This window comes from Chlorocebus sabaeus, chromosome 20, assembly GCF_047675955.1.
Source record: "Chlorocebus sabaeus isolate Y175 chromosome 20, mChlSab1.0.hap1, whole genome shotgun sequence".
Classification (NCBI taxonomy): Eukaryota; Metazoa; Chordata; class Mammalia; order Primates; family Cercopithecidae; genus Chlorocebus; species Chlorocebus sabaeus.
In genome coordinates, this window is record NC_132923.1 from 123615777 (window position 1) to 123635338 (window position 19562).

Here is a 19562-nt window from a genome sequence, read left to right on the forward strand (position 1 = left end):
TTATCCTAAATGTCAAAGCCCCCCAAATTTTTTTTTTATTATTATACTTTAAGTTCTAGGGTACATGTGCATAACGTGCAGGTTTGTTACATATGTATACTTGTGCCATGTTGGTGTGCCGCACCCATCAACTCGTCAGCACCCATCAACTCGTCATTTACATCAGGTATAACTCCCAATGCAATCCCTCCCCCCTCCCCCCTCCCCGTGATAGGCCCCGGTGTGTGATGTTCCCCTTCCCGAGTCCAAGTGATCTCATTGTTCAGTTGCCACCTATGAGTGAGAACATGCGGTGTTTGGTTTTCTGTTCTTGCGATAGTTTGCTGAGAATGATGGTTTCCAGCTGCATCCATGTCCCTACAAAGGGCACAAACTCATCCTTTTTTATGGCTGCATAGTATTCCATGGTGTATATGTGCCACATTTTCTTAATCCAGTCTGTCACGAGAAAGTTTAAAAGTAGAAGGCAAAGAATTGAACACACTGACATATTAATTTTTTTGAAAAGAACTTTAGAACTCACATGTAACAATCCCTCCCCTTGTATTTCCTTACAGCTTTATTTTCAAACTTTTTTTTTTTTTTTTTTAACAACAGGTTTTGGCTTAGTTGTTTCGCTTGCTTTTCTAAAAGGAGCAGCTTCTCTGCATTAGGTGGAGGACAGTTAAGGGAGGTTTTAGTGAGTGCCGTTTTTATGAGCCTCTGCATTCATTTACTGATGCATGGTGTGACACAGCACCTGACAAGAATAAGTACACCTATTATGGCTGCGAGGGAAGTAAAAATTGAGGCTATGGCCGGGCGCGGTGGTTCACGCCTGTAATCCCAGCACTTTGGGAGGCCGAGGTGGTCAGATCATGAGGTCAGGAGATCGAGACCATCTTGGCTAACACGGTGAAACCCCATCTCTACTAAAAATACAAAAAATTAGCCAGGCGTGGTGGCAGGCACCTGTAGTCCCAGCTACTCGGGAGGCTGAGGCAGAAGAATGGCATGAACCTGGGAGGCGGAGCTTGCAGTGAGCCGAGATCGCGCCACTGCACTCCAGCCTGGGCGACAGAGTGAGACTCTGTCTCAAAAAAAAAAAAAAAAAAAAAAAGAATTGAGGCTATTATTCCTTTCCATTTACTAGCTGCCTTTTTTTAGCCGTCCTATAAAGAGGTCAGCTAACTCATTGGATAGAACAGTCAGACCTTGCAATGCTTTTGTTATACTTTTATTAGGGGTAGCATTGTTTTGGATGAACGTGTAACACTGAGTTTTAATTATGATGCAAACTCCTCCTCTTTCTGCTAATATCATGTCTAAGGCTATCCTATTTTCCCAAGCCATCTGGCTAGTGGCCCCCAATTGCTCAGCTATTCCTTTAACAGCATCTCTAGTGTAGTTAATAAATCACTGTTGGTTGTAATAGATGTAGTTTATCCAATTTACATTTTTGTTAATTGTTACCCACCAAAATACTGACTCAAATCCTGCAGCTATTTGATTTTGGGCTTTAAATTGACCTGGTATTCCCCGTGGGACTTTAATTGTGACTAAATAGACGTAAGAGTTGAAAGACCTACAACGGGCTTCTCTTGCTTTATAATGCTTATTTTTCCTTCCTCTGGTGGATGAAATGCCAGGGTGAAAGGGAAAGCCAATTGGACTAAAGCACAAGTGCCACTCCAGTTATTTGGCAGTGTTCGGTAAAGGTCCACCACAATATCACCACACATCCGCTCGGGGATGAACAAGGGCTGACTGATTGATAAGATTTTGAAGATTCTTCAGCTCCCTGCATCCTTTCAGGTCCCCAAGGAATGCTAAGCTTCCTCCCTGTCGTAAGAGATACGAAGTGAACTTAGTGGTGGGTGATGGAGGCTGGATGGCTCTCAGGGGCTGACCCGCAGGGTGCCGGATTTCAGGATATAGCAGAGAGAGAGAGCTTGGCATGACTTATTACTCCAGGCTGTATCATGCAGCCTACGCCTGGTCGACTGGAGGACCACCTTAGTGGAAAGGGGACCATCTGGGCCTCTGGCCTGCCATGCGCACAGGCATAACAATTGCTTTTGTTTCATGTGTGGACGGAATATTTGATCCATTCCAACCAGGCATTTACATCTTGGTATCCTGTCTCAATTGCCAAAGTTTGTTTTAAGTCGTTAACTTTTACCATTGCTATCTTGGCCTTGTCATTAGATGGAGGAGGAACAATGGTTCTGTTGTGAGAGATTTTGGGAGAAGGCTTAGAGGCAGGTGCAGGTGGTGGGGGAATCAATGAAACGCATTTTAAAGAATCCAGCAGCGTCTGTTCTTGAAAACTTAGCCCTCATGCCATAAAACTGGCTTAAAGAAGAGAACCGGCTTAGAAAAGGGGAGAACTTTGGGGGCTTGAAATAGCCTGTATAGGGTTGCACAGGTTTAGCTGACAGGGGGAGCTGTCCCTTTAGTAAAATGAATGTATGGTTTTAGGAAATTACAAAAACCGATTGGGGCAGTCTATCCTTGCTCTTTAGTGGTCCACAAAACATTGGACCAACTACTGCATAAAAGCTTTACATCAGGGGCAAGACTCCTGGTTGACAATGGGGTCTTTATTGAAATCTCCTTGGATTAAATGGTTCCAATTTACTAATGCCCAGTCTGATGAGAGTCAGCAGGGCCAGAGGTACTTTTCTGAAGTAGAGAGCTGTTTTTGACTTGGCAAGTCCCAACAGGATATAACAAGGCAAGCATTAAATGCAATAGTTTGGGCTGGGCGCGATGGCTCACGCCTGTAATCCCAGCACTTTGGTAGGCCGAGGCAGGTGGATCACAAGGTCAGGAGATCGAGACCATCCTGGCTAACACGGTGAGACCATCCTGGCTCACACAGTGAAACCCCGTCTCTACTAAAAATACAAAAAATTAGCCAGGCATGATGGTGGGCGCCTGTAGTCCCAGCTCGGGAGGCTGAGGCAGGAGAATGGCGTGAGCCCGGGAGGCAGAGCTTGCAGCGAGCCTAGATTGCGCCATTGCACTCCAGCCTGGGCGACAGAGCGAGACTCCATCTCAAAAAAAAAAAAAAAAAAAAGCAATAGTTTGAGGTCAAATTGACTGGTTATGTTAATAACTAGATGGTCAGCAATAGAGCGAGGAAAGAAGAAAGAATAATAGAATAGGTGAAAGAGTTAAATTTTTTTTATCTTTAGTTTGGTAGGGTTTTCCCCTAGGACTATGGTCCACGACTTTGGAGAGGGGTGGCGCTTTGACTCGGGTGTGATGAGTCCATCCCTTTTTTGCTATACGAACAGCAGTCTCGGGGGTTAGCAGCACAAGGTAGGGTCCTTCCCAGGCTGGCTCGAGTTTTTTTCTTTCCACCCTTTGATGAGAAGGTGATCTTCAGGCTGGTGCTGGTTTACCGGAAATTCTAGGGGTGGTACCTGTGCTAAAAGACTTAGTTTGGAGGGAAAGGAAAGTGGAAGATAAACCAAGTATATAATTTTTAAGAAATTGACCATAAGCTAAATTTCACCTTTATATTAGTGTTATTAATGTTAAACTTAATTTTAATAAAACCTTGTAGACATATTTATCCAATTTTTAATGTCTGACCATAAGGTAAGATTTTTATAGACTCTTTTTAACCTTTTTATAATTTTTGTTAAAGAGTAGATTAGTGCTTTAAGAAAAACCTGTTGTGCTTTTATTTAATGTCCAGTTCACAGAAAAACTGGATACCTCTTTAACTTTAGCTAATATGTTTACACACAGAATTTCCTTTACAATTAACGTTTTAAAACTGGCTTAAACTTTTAAAACAAAATATATATATTTTAACCTTATAATGTAGATAAAAATTCACATTCTTATGCCTCCTTTATCATCTTTTTAACAAAAGTATATTTTACTTTCCTTACACACCTTGCACATAAACTGTTTCTTCAATAGTTTTACATTTAGGAGGCCTAAGTACTTTGAAATTATGCAACATTTCTTCCATAAATTTCCTTTTATAACCTGTTTTATTCCCATGACTTTAACAGATAATTTTTTGACATGCCTTAACTTTCTGACTTGTTGCAAGCATCCTTTTTTTTTTTTTTTAAACAACCAGTTATTTTAGGACAAGAATTTACCATATAACACTCTTTTTACATAAATTCTCCTCCCCCACTTTTTTTCTTTTTTCTTTTCCTAAAGATAACCATTCTTTTCTAAAGCAGACTTCCTTCACCTCTGTGGACTAGACTGCCTAAGGCCATAAATTTAGAAGTTAGGATAATACATGTTACACTGTTAACTTTTAGCAAACTTTACTTTTGTTGAAAACCTTCTAAGTTTGGGATTTCAATTATCCTTTGCTCTTAATAAGACCTTGTTTAGTCTAAATTAACTTAGAATTGATATCAATGGTTCTTTCCTGGTTCTGTAAGTACTTTAAGGCTTGGCTGAATGCAAACAGCTCCCAGATTTGAGCAAACCAGTTATTAGGCAATTTTCCTAACTCAGCTTCTACAAGAGTTTCCCTATCAATTACTGAATACCCATTTTTCCCCCCTCAATCACCTGGGAGGAACCATCTATCTTCCTGACCTGAAGGCGGTTCCTCCTAGGTCTGGTTGGACCTTTGTATGGTAATCAAGATTTAAATCCCCTGTTAGGAAACCTGCTGGGTTAAGGGAATTTTCAGTGGTTAATGATAAATCATATTTTTCTAACAGAATAGCCCTACATTTTAAGATTTTTGAGTTAGTAAGCTACCTTTTTGCTTTTTGACTTAGGATAGTTCTTAACTGCTGAGCTGCTCACAATGAGGTTTCCTCTAAAAGTTATTTTTCTACTTTCTTCTGTTAGCAAAGCAATTGCCACTACAGATTGAATGCATTTGGGCCATCCACGGGTTACTGGGTTAAGGATTTTTTTTGAGACGGAGTCTCGCTCTGTCGCCCAGGCTGGAGTGCAGCGGTGTAATCTTGGCTCACTGCAACCTCTACCTCCGGGGTTCACGCCATTCTCCTGCCTCAGCCTCCTGAGTAGCTGGGACCACGGGCGCACGCCAACACGCCCGGCTAATTTTTTTGCATTTTTAGTAAAGACGGGGTTTCACCATGTTAGCCAGGGTGGTCTCGATCTCCTGACCTCATGATCCGCCCGCCTCGGCCTCCCAAAGTGCTGGGATTACAGGTGTGAGCCACCGCACCCTGTCTTCTTATGTTAATAAGAAAAACAAAACAAAATGAAGTGTTGGGCGGTGAAAATTTTTGGCCGTGGTATGGAGAGATAATGGGCGATGTTTCTCAGGGCTGCTTCAAGTGGGATTAGGGGTGGTGTGGGAAACCTAGAGTGGGAGAGATTCAACTGAAGAAAGATTTTGGGGTCAGGGGTGATATTGTGGGGTTGCTAGAAGGGACATTTGTCATCTAGAATGATGGGTGATGGCCTGGATGCGGTTTTGTATGAACTGAGAAACTAAATGGAAGACACAAGGTCTGAATAAAAGAAGAAGAAAAATAGGTATTAAAGGACTAAGAATTGGGAGGACTCAGGACATCCAATTAGAGAGTATCCAAGGGGGTTCAGCATAATTATTTGCTTGGCTGGTGAGTTTTTGGGCTCTATCCTTGAGTTTTTTTATGTTGTCATATACCAGGCCAGATTGATTTAGATAAAAACAACACTCTTCATTTAAAAATATACAGAGTCCCCCCCCCTCCTTTTTTTTTTTTTTAGCAGTAAGTTGGAGCCTTGGTGATTTTGGAGGAAAGAGAAATGCAAAGCCAGCAATTGTTTTTAAAGAAGGACTAGAAACGGCTAGGAGAGAGTGAGTAAGATTGACAGTGTGGTGGAGATGGCTGGGGAGAGGTAGAGGGTAGCATAAGAACGGGAACGAGAATAAGAGTGAGTATAAAACTAAAGAATAGGATTTTATCAGGGTGAAAGTATTAGAAGGTGTCCTGCCAGCAAAGATCAACCATCCACTCTAAGAGGGAGTTAAGAGTGGCAGTTTGGGGATAGCACCAGGACATATCAGCTGTAATAGTTTGGAGAAACAGTTAAACCGGCAGCGTAAACAAGAGCAGGGCATTTATGAGTAGTTGAGAATGGTGAATAGTAGTATGACTAGACAGAAGCTAGTAGGGATGACAAGTTTTTGGGGGCACAGTCCAAGTAGTGGGGATGACTGCGTAAAACCCTGTTGCAAAAAGTAGGGTAAGGACGAACAGACCCAACAGAATGAAGGGACGTAGTAGGCTTATGGGGTTTTTTTTTTTTTTTTTTTTTTGAGACGGAGTCTTACTCTGTTGCCCAGGCTGGAGTGCAGTGGCTGGATCTCGGCTCACTGCAAGCTCCGCCTCCCGGGTTTATGCCATTCTCCTGCCTCAGCCTCCCGAGTAGCTGGGACTACAGGCGCCCGCCACCTCGCCCGGCTAGTTTTTTGTATTTTTTTTTTTTTTTTAGTAGAGATGGGGTTTCACTGTGTTAGCCAGGATGGTCTCGATCTCCTGACCTCGTGATCCGCCTGTCTCGGCCTCCCGAAGTGCTGGGATTACAGGCTTGAGTCACTGCGCCTGGCCTCATGAGGGTTATTACTGTTCTTCAGAAATGTGAATGAGTTTAACAGAAGTAGGGAGAGTACTTGCGACTTCTAGGAGAAAGAGGAAAGATTAGGCTGGCTGGCTGACGGACACAGCTCTATTCTGGAACGGTGAACCCAGTGAGGAGAATCCTGCAGGCAGACGGCAGTTGGGGTACTATAGAGGACTAAGTGGGGTCTGGTCTATCGAGGTTATAGAGTTTAAGGGATCAGATTCTTAACAAGAACTGATCTTCCTGCTAGGGTGTCTTCATGTGGCTGGGAATCTGAAGTAGGCAAGAGAAGATTAGCAGCCTGGCGAATTTCTTGTCTAACGTGCTGGAGGACTGGAAGATAATTACCTAGAGGGCTGGTGTCTGGAATGGGACTTGGGCCAAGCAAGAAAGTGCGTCCATATAAAAGTTCAAATGGACTGTACCCTGTAGCATCTCGAGGACAGGCTCTAATTCTGAGAAGGGCAAGAGGTGAAAGTACTGTCCAGTCCTTTTTAAGTTGGAGGCTGAGCTTGGTGAAGTGTGTCTTTAAAAGACCATTAGTCCATTTTAACTTTTCCTGAAGATTGAGGACAGTAAGGGGTATGAAGTTTCCACTGAATACCAAGAGCCTGAGAAACTGCTTGGGTGATTTGACTAATAGAGGCTGGTCTGTTATTGGACTGTATAGAGATGGGAAGGCCAAACCGAGGAATTATGTCTGACAGAAGGGAAGAAATGACCACGGTGGCCTTCTCAGACCCTGTGGGAAAGGCCTCTACACATCCAGTGAAAGTGTCTACCCAGACAAAGAGGTATTTTAGTTTTCTGACTCAGGGCATGTGAGTAAAGTCAATTTGCCAGTCCTGGGCAGGGGCAAATCCCAGAGCTTGATGTATAGGGAAGGGAGGGGGCCTGAACAATCCCTGAGGAGTGGTAGAATAGCAGATGGAACACTGAGAAGTGATTTCTTTGAGGATAGATTTCCATGATGGAAAGGAAATGAGAGGTTCTAAGAGGTGAGCTAGCGGCTTGTAACATACATGGAAGAGGTTATGAAATGACAGAATAGAATGGGCCTGTGAGACTGGAAGGAGATATTTTCCTTGGTCCAAGAACCATTTGCCTTGTGTGGGAAGAGATTGATAGGTGGAAGTTTCAGTGGGGGAGTAGGTAGGAGTGACCGATGAGGAGAAAAACTGGCTGTGAGACACAGAAGTTGGAACTGCTAAGCTGCTTTTTAGCTACCTTATCGGCATAAGCATTGCCCTGAGTGATGGGATCTGATGAGTTTTGACGGCCCTTGCAGGGAACGACTCCAGCTTCCTTTGGAAGTAAAGTGGCCTTGAGAAGAGTTTTTATTAAAGAGGCATTAATGACGGAGGACCTTGAGTAGTAAGGAAACCTCTTTCAGCCCATATGACAGCATGGTGGTGTAGGATATGGAAGGCATATTTAGAGTCAGTATAAATATTGATGTTTAGTCCCTTTGCAAGAGTGAGGGCCCGAGTTAAGGCAATGAGTTCAGCTTGCTGAGAGGTAGTGGAGGGGGCAGAGTGGTAGCCTCAATGATACACGTGGAAGATACTATAGCATAGCCTGCCTTTGCTGGTGAGTGGCGATTAGGCCTGGTGGCACTGCCATCAATAAACCAAGTGTGATCAGGGTAAGGAACAGGAAAGGAGGAAATATGGGGAAATGGAGTGAATGTCAGGTGGATCAGAGAGATACAGTCATGGAGGTCAGGTATGGTATCAGGAATAATGTGGAAGGCCGGATGGCAGTCTGGGCCAGGAACAATGGTAATTGTGGGAGACTCAACAAAGAGTGAGTATAGCCAAAGGAGCTGGAGGGCAGAAAGTATATGCATCAGGTGTGAGGAAGAAAATAGATTTTGGAAGTTATGAGAACTGTAGAGAGTGAGTTGAGCATAGTTTGTGATTTTGAGGGCCTCTAAAAGTATTAAAGCAGCGGCAGCCACCACACGCAGACATGAGGGCTAGGCTAAAAGAGTAAGGTCATGTTGTGTGAACAGAAAGGCTACAGGGTGCGGTCCCAGCTCTTATGTAAGAATTCCAACCATACAACCCTGCACTTCGGTTGTGTGTAATGAAAAAGGTTGGGATGAGTTAGGGGGAGCTAGTATGGAAGCAGCTTTTAGGGCTGTTTTTTAAGGAATGGAAAGGGGAGTGGGGAAAGGATTTAGGATTTATGGGGTCAGCTAGGTTTATCTAGAACAGAATAATGGGTTGTGGAGGGAGGTATTGAGGGTAGAATATATGGGTTTGGCACCACAGGGTGGACAGGCAAGACAATTTAGTTGATAAGGCACAGATCCTGAACTAACCTATAAGATAGTCTAGTTTTTGGGCAGGTGAAATGGGGGTATTGTAAGGAGAGTATATAGGCTTTAAAAGGCCATGCTGTAACAGGTGAGTGATAACAGACTTTAATCCTTTTAAATTGTGCTGTGGGATGGGATACTGGCATTGAGTGGGGTAAGGGTGATTAGGTTTTAATGGGATAGTAAGGGGCATGTGATCGGTTACCAGGGAGGCAGTAGAGGTGTCCCATACCTATGGGTTAAGGTGGGGGGATACAAGAGGAAGATGTGAAGGAGGCTTTGGGTTGGGAAGAAGGGTGGCAATGAGATGTAGCTGTTGTCCAGGAATAATCAGGGAAGCAGATAATTTGGTTAAAATGTCTTGGCTTAATAAGGGAACTGAGTGGTGGGGATAACTAAAAAGGAGTGTATAAGAGAATATTGTCCAAGTTGGCACCAGAGTTGGGGTTTTAAGAGGTTTAGAAGCCTGGCCATCAACATCCACAACAATTATGGGGGCAAGGGAAACAGGGCCTTGAAAAGAAGGTAATGTGGAGTTGGTAGCCTCCATATTGATTAAGAAGGGGACGGACTTAACCTTCACTGTAAGTTACCGAAAGCATCTGTGATGGTCTTATGGGCTTCTGCAGCGATTGGGCAGTGTCAGTCTTCAGCCACTAAGCTGAGAAGATCTGGGAAGGAGTCAGTTAGAGAGCCTTGGGCCAGAGTTCCAGGGGCTTTGGGAGTGGCTGCCAGGTGAGTTGGACAGTCTGATTTCCAATAGGGGTCCCACACAGATGGGACATGGCTTAGGAGGAATCACGGGCTGTGGGCATTCCTTGGCCCAGTGGCCAGATATCCCGCACTTGAAGCAAGATCCTGGGGGAGGCGGTCCTGGAGGAACACCTGGCCTCTGCGGTTCAGGAGTTTTGAAGTTCTTGTGTGCCGGAGGTGTGACTGGGGTTTCTGTCACAGTGGAGGCAAGTAATTACAAGTCAGAAATACGTTGCCTCTACTCTAATATTGTACACCTTGAAGATGAGGTTAATGAAGTACTGTTGTGGGGTTGGAGGGCCAGAATCTAATTTTTGGAGCTTTTTCTAGTGTCGGGAGGAGACTGGGTAATAAAATGCACATTGAGAATAAGGCAGCCTTCTGGTCCCTCTGGGTCTAGGGCGGTGAAGCGTCTAAGGGTTGCTGCTAAGCGAGCCATGAACTGGGCTGGGTTCTTTACCTTGGGTAGTTTCCTTTAGCTTGTCATAACTAACAGCTTTGTATGCTGCCTTTTTAAGCCCTTCAACTAGGCAGGAAACCATGTAATCTCGCCTCGCTATACCTGGGGAATCGGCCTGATGTTCCATTGGGGTCCTCTCGGGGAACTGCTCTAATGCCTTCCTGGAAGCCTGGTTCATGAAGCTGGCGGTTGCCAGCATGAGATTGGGCCAGAGAAAAAACTCTTTCCCGTTCGTCTGGGCAGAGGGTAGAAGTCAGGATGACATTTAAGTTACTCCAGGTTAAACTGTAGGACAGAGTTAGATATTGGAATTCCTGTATATATTTAATGGGGTCTGATGAGAAAGAGCCTAAACGCTGGCTGATTTGGGAAAGGTCTGATGGAGAGAAAGGCACGTGTACTCTGACTGTGCCTTCAGCTCCAGCCACCTGTTTAAGAGGAAATTGTTGGGGCCGGGCGCAGTGGCTCACGCCTGTAATCCCAGCACTTTGGGAGGCCGAGGCGGGCGGATCACGAGGTCGGGAGATCGAGACCATCCTGGCTAACACGGTGAAACCCCGTCTCTACTAAAAATACAAAAAATTAGCCGGGCGAGGTGGCGGGCGCCTGTAGTCCCAGCTACTCGGAGGCTGAGGCAGGAGAATGGCGTGAACCCGGGAGGCAGAGCTTGCAGTGAGCCGAGATCGTGCCACTGCACTCCAGCCTGGGCAACAAAGCGAGACTCCGCCTCAAAAAAAAAAAAAAAAAGAGGAAATTGTTGGGCAGGCTGGGGAGAGCTAGTCACAGAACAAAACTGTAAGCCAGACCGGGTGTGAGGAGGGGATGTAATAGAAGGGTTAGAGGGTGGGGGAGTGGAGGCTGAAGAAGAGTTGGAGCCTGATTCAGCCTGGTGGGGAGCGACCTGAGGACGAGCAGTCTGTGGAGGAGGAGAGAGGTCAGATGGGTCGGCGGAAAAGGAAGATTCACAAGACTCAGCAACGCTTGGGGTTGGGACTAAAGGGACATGTGGGAGGCAAAGAAGGAGGATTTGGGAGAAGTCGCATTGGGAACAGAGACTAGGGAGGGAGCAAAGTGTGAAAAATGCCTGGACGTAAGGCACCTCAGACCATTTGCCCATTTTTTGACAAAAATTACCTAGGTCCTGTAGGATAGACAAATGGAAAGTGCCATTCTCTGGCCACTTGGAACTATTGTCGAGTTTGTATTGGGGCCCAAGTAGTGTTGCAGAAGAAAATAAGGCATTTAGGTTTTAGGTCAGGTGTGAGTCGAAGGGGTTTTGGGTTTTTAAGAACACAGGCTAAGGGAGAGGACGGGGGAATGGAGGACGGAAGGTTGCCCATAGTGAAGGAGGTAAGTTTAAAGAGAAAGGCAGAGACACGGAGAAGAGGGTGGTAAGCAGCTCTGGGCTGCAATGTGGGTGAGCAGCCAAAGCAGGCATCCCCGCAATTGACTTGCCACCAAGGGAATGTGGGTGAATGACCAAGGCAGGCATCCCCATGGTGATCAGACACCAATGAAATGTGGTTGAATAATCAGGCAGGTGTCCCTGCAGTGATTAAACACTTAGGGAAGACTGTCTTCCCGAGTCCGTGACTGGCGCCAGAGTTTTGGGTCCACAGATAAAATGTGTCTCCTTTGTCTCTACTAAAGAGGAAAAAGAACTGGAATAGGAAGGACAGGGAGATTGAAGTATAGTGAGAGAGGGAGACTGAAGGGTAGCGAGAGAGGCTGGAGAAGAGAGCGAAAAGACCACTTACCCTATTTGAAATTGGTGAGATGTTCCTTGGGCTGGTTGGTCTGAGGACCCGAGGTGGTAGGTGGATCTCCTCACGGAGTGAGGGTGAGGACAAGGGACTGGTCTCCCGAAGGAGTCCTCCTGTCCCAGGTCTTCTGCACCAAATGTCACGTGCATCCTTGTGAAGAGACCACCAAACAGGCTTTGTGTGAGCAACAAGACTGTTTATTTCACCTGGGTGCAGGCGAGCTGAGTCTGAAAAAGGAGTCAGCAAAGGGTGGTAAGATTATCATTAGTTCTTATAGGTTTGGGATAGGCGTATAAAGTATATTCTCAAGGTCGGGGAGAATGTCACAAAGTACCTTCTTAAGGTAGGGGAGGAGGAAGAATATTACAAAGTACCTTCTTAAGGTAGGGGAGGAAGAAGAATATTACAAAGTACCTTCTTAAGTGGGGGGGGGGAATATTACAAAGTACCTTCTTAAGGGCAGGGGAGAATATATCATATTAGGGTGGGGCAGGAACAAATCACAATGGTGGAATGTCATCAGTTAAGGCTATTGTCACTTATTTTGTGGATCTTCTGTTGTTCAGGCCATCTGGATGTATACCCGCAGGTCACAGGGGATATGATGGCTTAACTTGGGCTCAGAGGCCTGACAGCTCAACCCCTCAAACCAGGGGTGTCTTGCCTGTTCTGGAACGTTGATCTCTTTCTCCCCTTTCCCTCTCTGAAGGTCCTCTGCAGAGTTCCTACTCATGCTGTCCTCTCTGGCCGCTCCCCCAAGGAAGAATCAGGCCCTTCTTAGTGTTGGGGTGCCCAAGGCAGGATCCGCCCTAAGTCATATGAGGTAGCTACGGAACCACAGAGAGGATCCACTCACTCCCACCCAGCAGTAGGACTTGTCACCATCCACATGAACAACACCGCAAGCAGGGTCGTTTGTGATCGTTCATGCACACACACATTCAGCCCTCCAGAATTTGACCACCAAGGAAATACTTTACCAGCTCTTGCGGCTTCTCCTTCCTTGGTCTGTGCACAGAGTTGTCGCTGCTCTATGTGAGGATCCTTTAAACTAGGTTGCTGGCCAGTTTTTTTTTTTTTTTTTTTTTTTTTTTTTTTCCCACGTTGCTGAGAGCTCAGGTTATTTCTCGCACTGGGTGGGTCTTGATTTCTCACCCCTGAGGCCGCCACAATAGGGCGGGGTGCACCAGAGGCCGTCCTCGGAGGAGGATGCTATCCCGGGCAAGACCTCAAATTGTTATATATAAAGATTCAGTGCCGCAAAAGAAATAGCACTCGAATATAAAATTTTCTTTTTAATTCTCAGCAAAGCAAGTTACTTCTCTATAGAAGGGTACGCCTTTAAAAATGGAACAATGGTGAGCGCACACTGGGACAAGGGAGGGGAAAGTGTTCTTATTCCTGAGGCAGGTGGCCCCTGCTGCTGTGTCACCCCCCTATTGGCTAGGGTTGGACTGCACAGGCTCAGCTAATTCCCATTGGCTAATTTAAAGAGAATGACCGAGTGAGTGCTTTAGCAGGAGCCAGGGCCCAGCAGGTAGCAGGTAATTGGAATGAGTTACGGTGAAGCAGGTGATCAGAATGAGTCAGGGTGGAGTAGGTAATGGAAAAAGGATGCTTTACAAGGAAGTTAAGTTTAAAAGTAGAAGGCAAAGAACTGAACATACTGACATATCAATTTTTTGAAAAGGAATTTAGAACTCATATCTAACAATCTCTTACGGCACCTAATTTATAAATTAAACTTTATCATATATATGTCTGTATAGGATAAGCATAGCATATATAGTTATCCCTCGGTATCCATGGAAGATTGCTTCCAGGACCCCCAGGGATACAAAAATCCTTGGATCCTCAAGTCCCTGGTATAAAATGGTGTAGTATTTGCGTATAACCTATGCACATTCTCCCGCGTGCTTTAAATCATCTTTAGATTACTTATAATACCTCATACAATGTAAATGCTATGTAAATAGTTGTTATACCATATTGCTTAAGGAATAATGACAAGAAAAAAGTCTACATGTTCAGTACAGATGCAATTATTTTTCAAAATTTTTTTTCTTTGAGATAGTCTTGCTCTGTTACCCAGACTGGAGTGCAGTGGCGTGATCTCTGCTCACTACAGCCTCCGCCCCGAGGGCTCAAGTGATTCTCCCACATCAGCCTCCCGATGGGACCACAAGTGCACACTACCACGCTTAGCTTTTTTTTTTTTTTTTTTTTTGAGACAGAGTCTGGCTTTGTCACCCAGGCTGGAGTGCAGTGGTGCGATATCTGCTCACTGCAAGCTCCACCTCCTGGGTTCACACCATTCTCCTGCCTCAGCCTCCCGAGTAGCTGGGACTACAGGCGCCCGGCACCACGCCCGGCTAATTTTTTGTATTTTTAGTAGACGCGGGGTTTCACTGTGTTAGCAGGATGGTCTCGATCTCCTGCCCTCGTGATCCGCCCACCTCAGCCTCCCAAAGTGCTGGGACTACAGGCATGAGCCATCGCACCCGGCCTTTTTTTTGTATTTTTAATAGAGACAAGGTTTCACCATGTTTGCCAGGCTGGTCTCAAACTCCTAAGCTCAAGGGATCCGCCCTTCTCAGCCCCACGAAGTGCTGGGATTACAGGAGTGAGCCGCCTCGAGCCCAGCCCAAATAGTGTCAATCCTCAGTTGGTTGAATCCATGGGTGCAGAACCCATAGCTAAGGGGAGCTGGCTGTACAGAGGTTCATTCAGGGTTTCAGACATCTACTGGAGAATCTCAGTGTATTCCCTGAGGATCAAAGAGGACCGCTGGGCCTTTTGGTTTGCTTTCCAGAAACTGAAAATAATTCAAATGACTCAGAGATATGTCTTTTTGCAAACCAAAATGTTTCCAATTCTTTTTTTCTTCAAGAAAATTTAATCCAATTGCCATCATTAACTTGTCATTTAACGATTGATCACCATCTAATCTTTTCTTTAATTTTTTATTTATTTTATTTATTTATTTATTTTGAGATAGAGGCTCGCTCTGTCACCCTGGCTAGAGTGCAGTGGCATGATCTCAGCTCACTGCAAGCTCCACCTCTCAGGTTCACGCCATTCTCCTACCTCAGCCTCCCGAGTAGCTGGAACTACAGGCGCCCGCCACCACGCCTGGCTAATTTTTTTGTATTTTTAGTAGAGACTGGGTTTCACCATATTAGCCAGGATGGTCTCGATTTCCTGACCTCGTGATCCGCCAGCCTCGGCCTCCCAAAGTGCTGGGATTACAGGCATGAGCCACCATGCCCGGCCCTAATCTTTAATAAATAATTTATCTTTGATAAATTCATGAGTTCAAGGAAGTGAGATAACAGCATTCCTTTCATTCCAATATTTGTATTTATGTGAACATGGTTCCTCAAACTTACAGTTATACAAACTTTAAAATTGGAATAAATTAATATCGACTCCTATCTTATTCTAGCAATGAGTAATAGACATCCATGGGTATGAGTTAATTGGGAGAGATACTCATCTCATTAAGTGCTACATGTCCAATAAGATTTTACTTTTATTATTTTTGCTTTATTATTTTTTATTAGCATAAATAATAGAGTATATCTAGTTATTTATTAAAATTGATAATATTATTTATTAAAATTGGTAATATTTGTATCAGTGTGTATCAATTGTATAGTACTATAATAGTTTGACTGGGCTTGGTGGCTCACGCCTGTAATCCCAGCACTTTGGGAGGCCAAAGTGGGCGGATCACCTGAGGTCAGGAGTTCAAGACCAGCCTGACCAACATGGAGAAACCCTGTCTCTACTAAAAATACAAAATTAGCCGGGCGTGGTGGTGCATGCCTGTAATCCCAGCTACTCGGGAGGCTGAGGCAGCAGAAACTCGTGAACCCAGGAGGTGGAGGTTGCGGTGAGTTGAGATTGCGCTATTGTACTCCAGCCTAGGCAACAAGAGTGAAACTCCGTCTCAAAAAAAAAAAAAAAAATTGCAGTAGTTCAATCCAGAAAAAATTTAACTTAGACAATTAAAAACTGTTCATTTCCATTTTTTAATATTGTAACGAATTTGTTTAGTCAACATTTTACCAACTGATATACTGTAACAGAAAAGCCCTGGAGGTTTATTAGACTATTTCTGAAGGAAAAAAAAAAATTAAGACATCTCAGATACAGCAGCAAGGACAACTAACATTTGTGTAGCACTTTACAATTCACGAAGTGCTTTCAGTGTACATTAGCTCATTGGATCCTCACAACAACTCTGTGAGGTAGGTATTTTTGCCAATTTACAAGTGAGGTAACTGAGGCTCAGAGGTTCCAGGAACTTTAAAGAGATCCACAGCAAATGATTGGCAAAGATGGACCAGAAAACCAGATCTTTTGACTCCAAGTCCCATTTCATGCCAAGTAAGTATTTATTTTTATTTTTTTATTATTATTTTTTGAGATGGAGTTTTGATCTTGTCGCCCAGGCTGAAGTGCAATGGCTCAATCTCGGTTCACCGCAACCTCCGCCTCCTGGGTTCAAGCGATTCTCCTGCCTCAGCCTTCCGAGTAGCTGGATTAAAGGCATGCACCACCACCCCTGGCTAAGTTTGTATTTTTAGTAGAGATGGGGGTTTCTCCTTGTTGGTCAGGCTGGTCTCGAACTCCCGACCTCCAATGATCTGTCCACCTTGGCCTCCCAAAGTGCGGGGATTACAGGCGTGAGCCACCGCGCCCAGCCACAAGTGTTTATGTTTTCAATGCAGAATTATACCATACAGTGTTAAAAATAAAAGGTCTTACAACTGATCCAACTTCTCAAAAATGGAAGCTTTGATAAGGAAAAATTTAATTTCTTCGATTTCTGTGAAAATTCATGGCTCGTTTGGTTTTAAAATTAATTTGGCCAATACTGCCATGACTTTAGTCTCTCTCTTTAGGAAGTAGTGATAAATTATACAACTGTCCCTTCATTTTACGGTCACAGAAAATCCTCTACTGGACAGCACACATGCAGGATCTGTGAGTCTGGACACTAATTCAAAGTCCACCCCTGCTTGACCAACCAGCAATGCACTTAAAATAAAAAAAAAAAAGTCTGCTCTCCTTTATAGGAGATAACAGCAGAACATAGGTTTGAAGCAGTCACACTGTGCCAGAAATTAGTTTCTTCACAACTCACAGAAGAGAGGGAAGGCATCATACTAAACCTCTACTGAGCTTTGGGTTCCCCAAACTAACAGCCATGTTGTATTTTACATGAATGGATTCATTACCGCTACTGTAAGTTACAAGGCATCCTTTTGCGGCACTAGTACAAAACAAACAGAGAATATGGTCCCTACCCTAGGGCAGCTTGCTGAAGTCCCTTCCAAGATCTGCCAGCAATAAATCACTGCTCATCACAAAACAATGACGTGGAGCTTCACACAAGTACAGAAAACAAAGGAAAACAGGCTACCAAATAACTACAACCATAGAACCAGCTAAAATAGAATAATTACAAAGTGAATAGGAAAAATACAAACAGTGTCCTGATGAGTGCCACAGGGCGGCATGGCTAGAGAACTAAGAAACAACTAAAGCTAACAAACCAGCCTGGCATGGAACCGAGAGGGAGGGTTGTTCTTTCTCAGTTAAGCCTTTTTTTTTTTTTTTCTTTGATACAGAGTCTCGCCCTGCCCCCAGGCTGGAGTGCAGTGGCACAAGCTTGGCTCACTGCAGGCTCCGCCTCCCGGGTTCACACCATTCTCCTGCCTCAGCCTCCTGAGTAGCTGGGACTACAGGCGCCCGCCACCACGCCCAGCTAATTTTTTGTATATTTAGTAGAGACGGGGGTTTCACCGTGTTGGCCAGGATGGTATCGATCTCCTGACCTCATGATTCGCCTCAGCCTCCCAAAGTGCTAGGATTACAGGCATGAGCTACCGTGCCTGGCCTCAGTTAAGCTTTATATTGGTGGTGCATCCAAGAGGTAGCATCACGTCAGCAATGACTCGTAATAAAAAATAATCATGGGGTGAACTTGATGTATGCTCAGCATCAGAAGACCCAACGATCTTTGCCCATTAGCAGTTTAGCCACAGGTACGCAGAGACTATATCACATACATATACTTAGTCTAAATCATATATACCAAGCTAACAGAAAAAGAATAGCAATTTCAAACGTTTTGCTAGCACATAACTTTGCAAAAGAAAAATCATTTCCCTTTATAAAAAAGGGCTTTCAGAATCCAAATATCAAATGAAATACTTCTAGCATTTAAAGAGTTTTTTAGACACATACAATTACATTCAATGAAGTTATGAGTGAGCTACAAAATGGAAAATTAAGAACTCACATTGATAAAACCTCAAACACATCTCAGAATAAATTCAAGCTTTTTAGCTTAACACCTACGTCTTTGTCAACTTTTTACTACGGAACGGCCCATTAAACACTTATGTAATAAAATTCAATGTTCTATGCTAAATGCAGAGAATTTTCTAGTACACTGCATGATTTATAGTTACATTATCACCTTTTTCCCACAATGCTTACATTATTTCACAATTATAATCATTATTAAGCTATTAATACAAAGCAGAACACTTCCTCAAATTAAGTCACGTTTTGCTGTAAGTAGCAAAGACTGCCGTCCTGCACCAAACAAAGAAGCGTCTCTTGAAATACTGGGTGGAATTTCTTTTTTTTTTTTCTTTTTCCTCTTCTTTTTGAGATGTTGTTTGGCTCTTGTTGCTCAGGCTGGAGTGCAATGGCTCGATCTCAATCTCAGCTCACCACAACCTCTTCCTCCAGGGTTCAAGCGATTCTCCTGTCTCAGCTTCCCGAGTAGCTAGGATTACAGGCAAGTGCCACCACGCCCGTCTATTTTTTTTGTATTTTTAGTGCAAAAAAAATGTTGTACTAAATGTTGAATATGTTTAACATGTTGGTCAGGCTGGTCTCGAACTCCCGACCTCAGGTGATCCACCCGCCTCGGCCTCCCAAAGTGCCGGGATTATAGGCGTGAACCGCCGCACCCAGCTGGAATTTCTTTATCCAACATGGGACCGATGCGCTTGGCAGATTTGCAATAGATGGTCAGGGACCACATGCTTACTGGACAAGACGAATTCCTCGTGGTTCCTGTTGTGCTCATTGCCCTCCCAGTCCAACCCCTTCTGCAACAACTGGCACTGCTCCAGCTCCTGCACCAGCACCTGGGCCGCTCTCCTACAGGAGCCCGCTGATAGGTACGGGGCGATGAGGAAGCACAGCCCCAACTCCGTGAGAGGCACTGGGCGCTGGGCAGACAAGGGCTCTGCCATGGCTGGGCACCGGGCGGGAGGTGGTAGTGACAGATCCAGCGAAGCTTGCAGGCCCCACCGAGGCCTGACCGGGCTGGCGTTCCTCTCCTCAGGTGGGCGCCACTGCGGCCTTCCATTTCCATTTTTAGCTATACTTTTGTTGCAGAGACACATAATAGTGTCATCAACATAAGATTTTTTTTGGCCGGGCTTGGTGGCTCATGCCTGTAATCCTAGCACTTTGGGAGGCTGAGGCGGGCGGACCACGAGGTCAGGAGTTCGAGACCAGGCTGATCAACATGGTGAAACCCCGTCTGTACTAAAAATACAAAAAAATTAGCTGGGCGTGGTGACGGGCGCCTGTAGTCTCAGCTACTCAGGAGGCTGAGGCAGAAGAATCGCTTGAACCCGGGAGGCAGTGTTTGCAGTGAGCCAAGATCAAG

The 19562-nt window shown here is 44.7% G+C and overlaps 1 long non-coding RNA gene and 1 pseudogene across 1 annotated transcript; both read right to left on the minus strand.

Annotated features, from left to right (window-relative positions):
* Positions 1-251: 251 nt before the first annotated feature.
* On the minus strand, positions 252-12949 carry LOC140709397 (uncharacterized). Its single transcript, XR_012089896.1, has 3 exons — positions 12838-12949; positions 11852-12084; positions 252-438 (listed from the first exon to the last, which is right to left on the minus strand). It is a non-coding gene; the product is annotated as an uncharacterized lncRNA (long non-coding RNA).
* Positions 12950-18248: 5299 nt separating this feature from the next.
* On the minus strand, positions 18249-19140 carry LOC119619419 (bromodomain and WD repeat-containing protein 1-like; annotated as a pseudogene).
* Between the last annotated feature and the right edge of the window lie 422 nt (positions 19141-19562).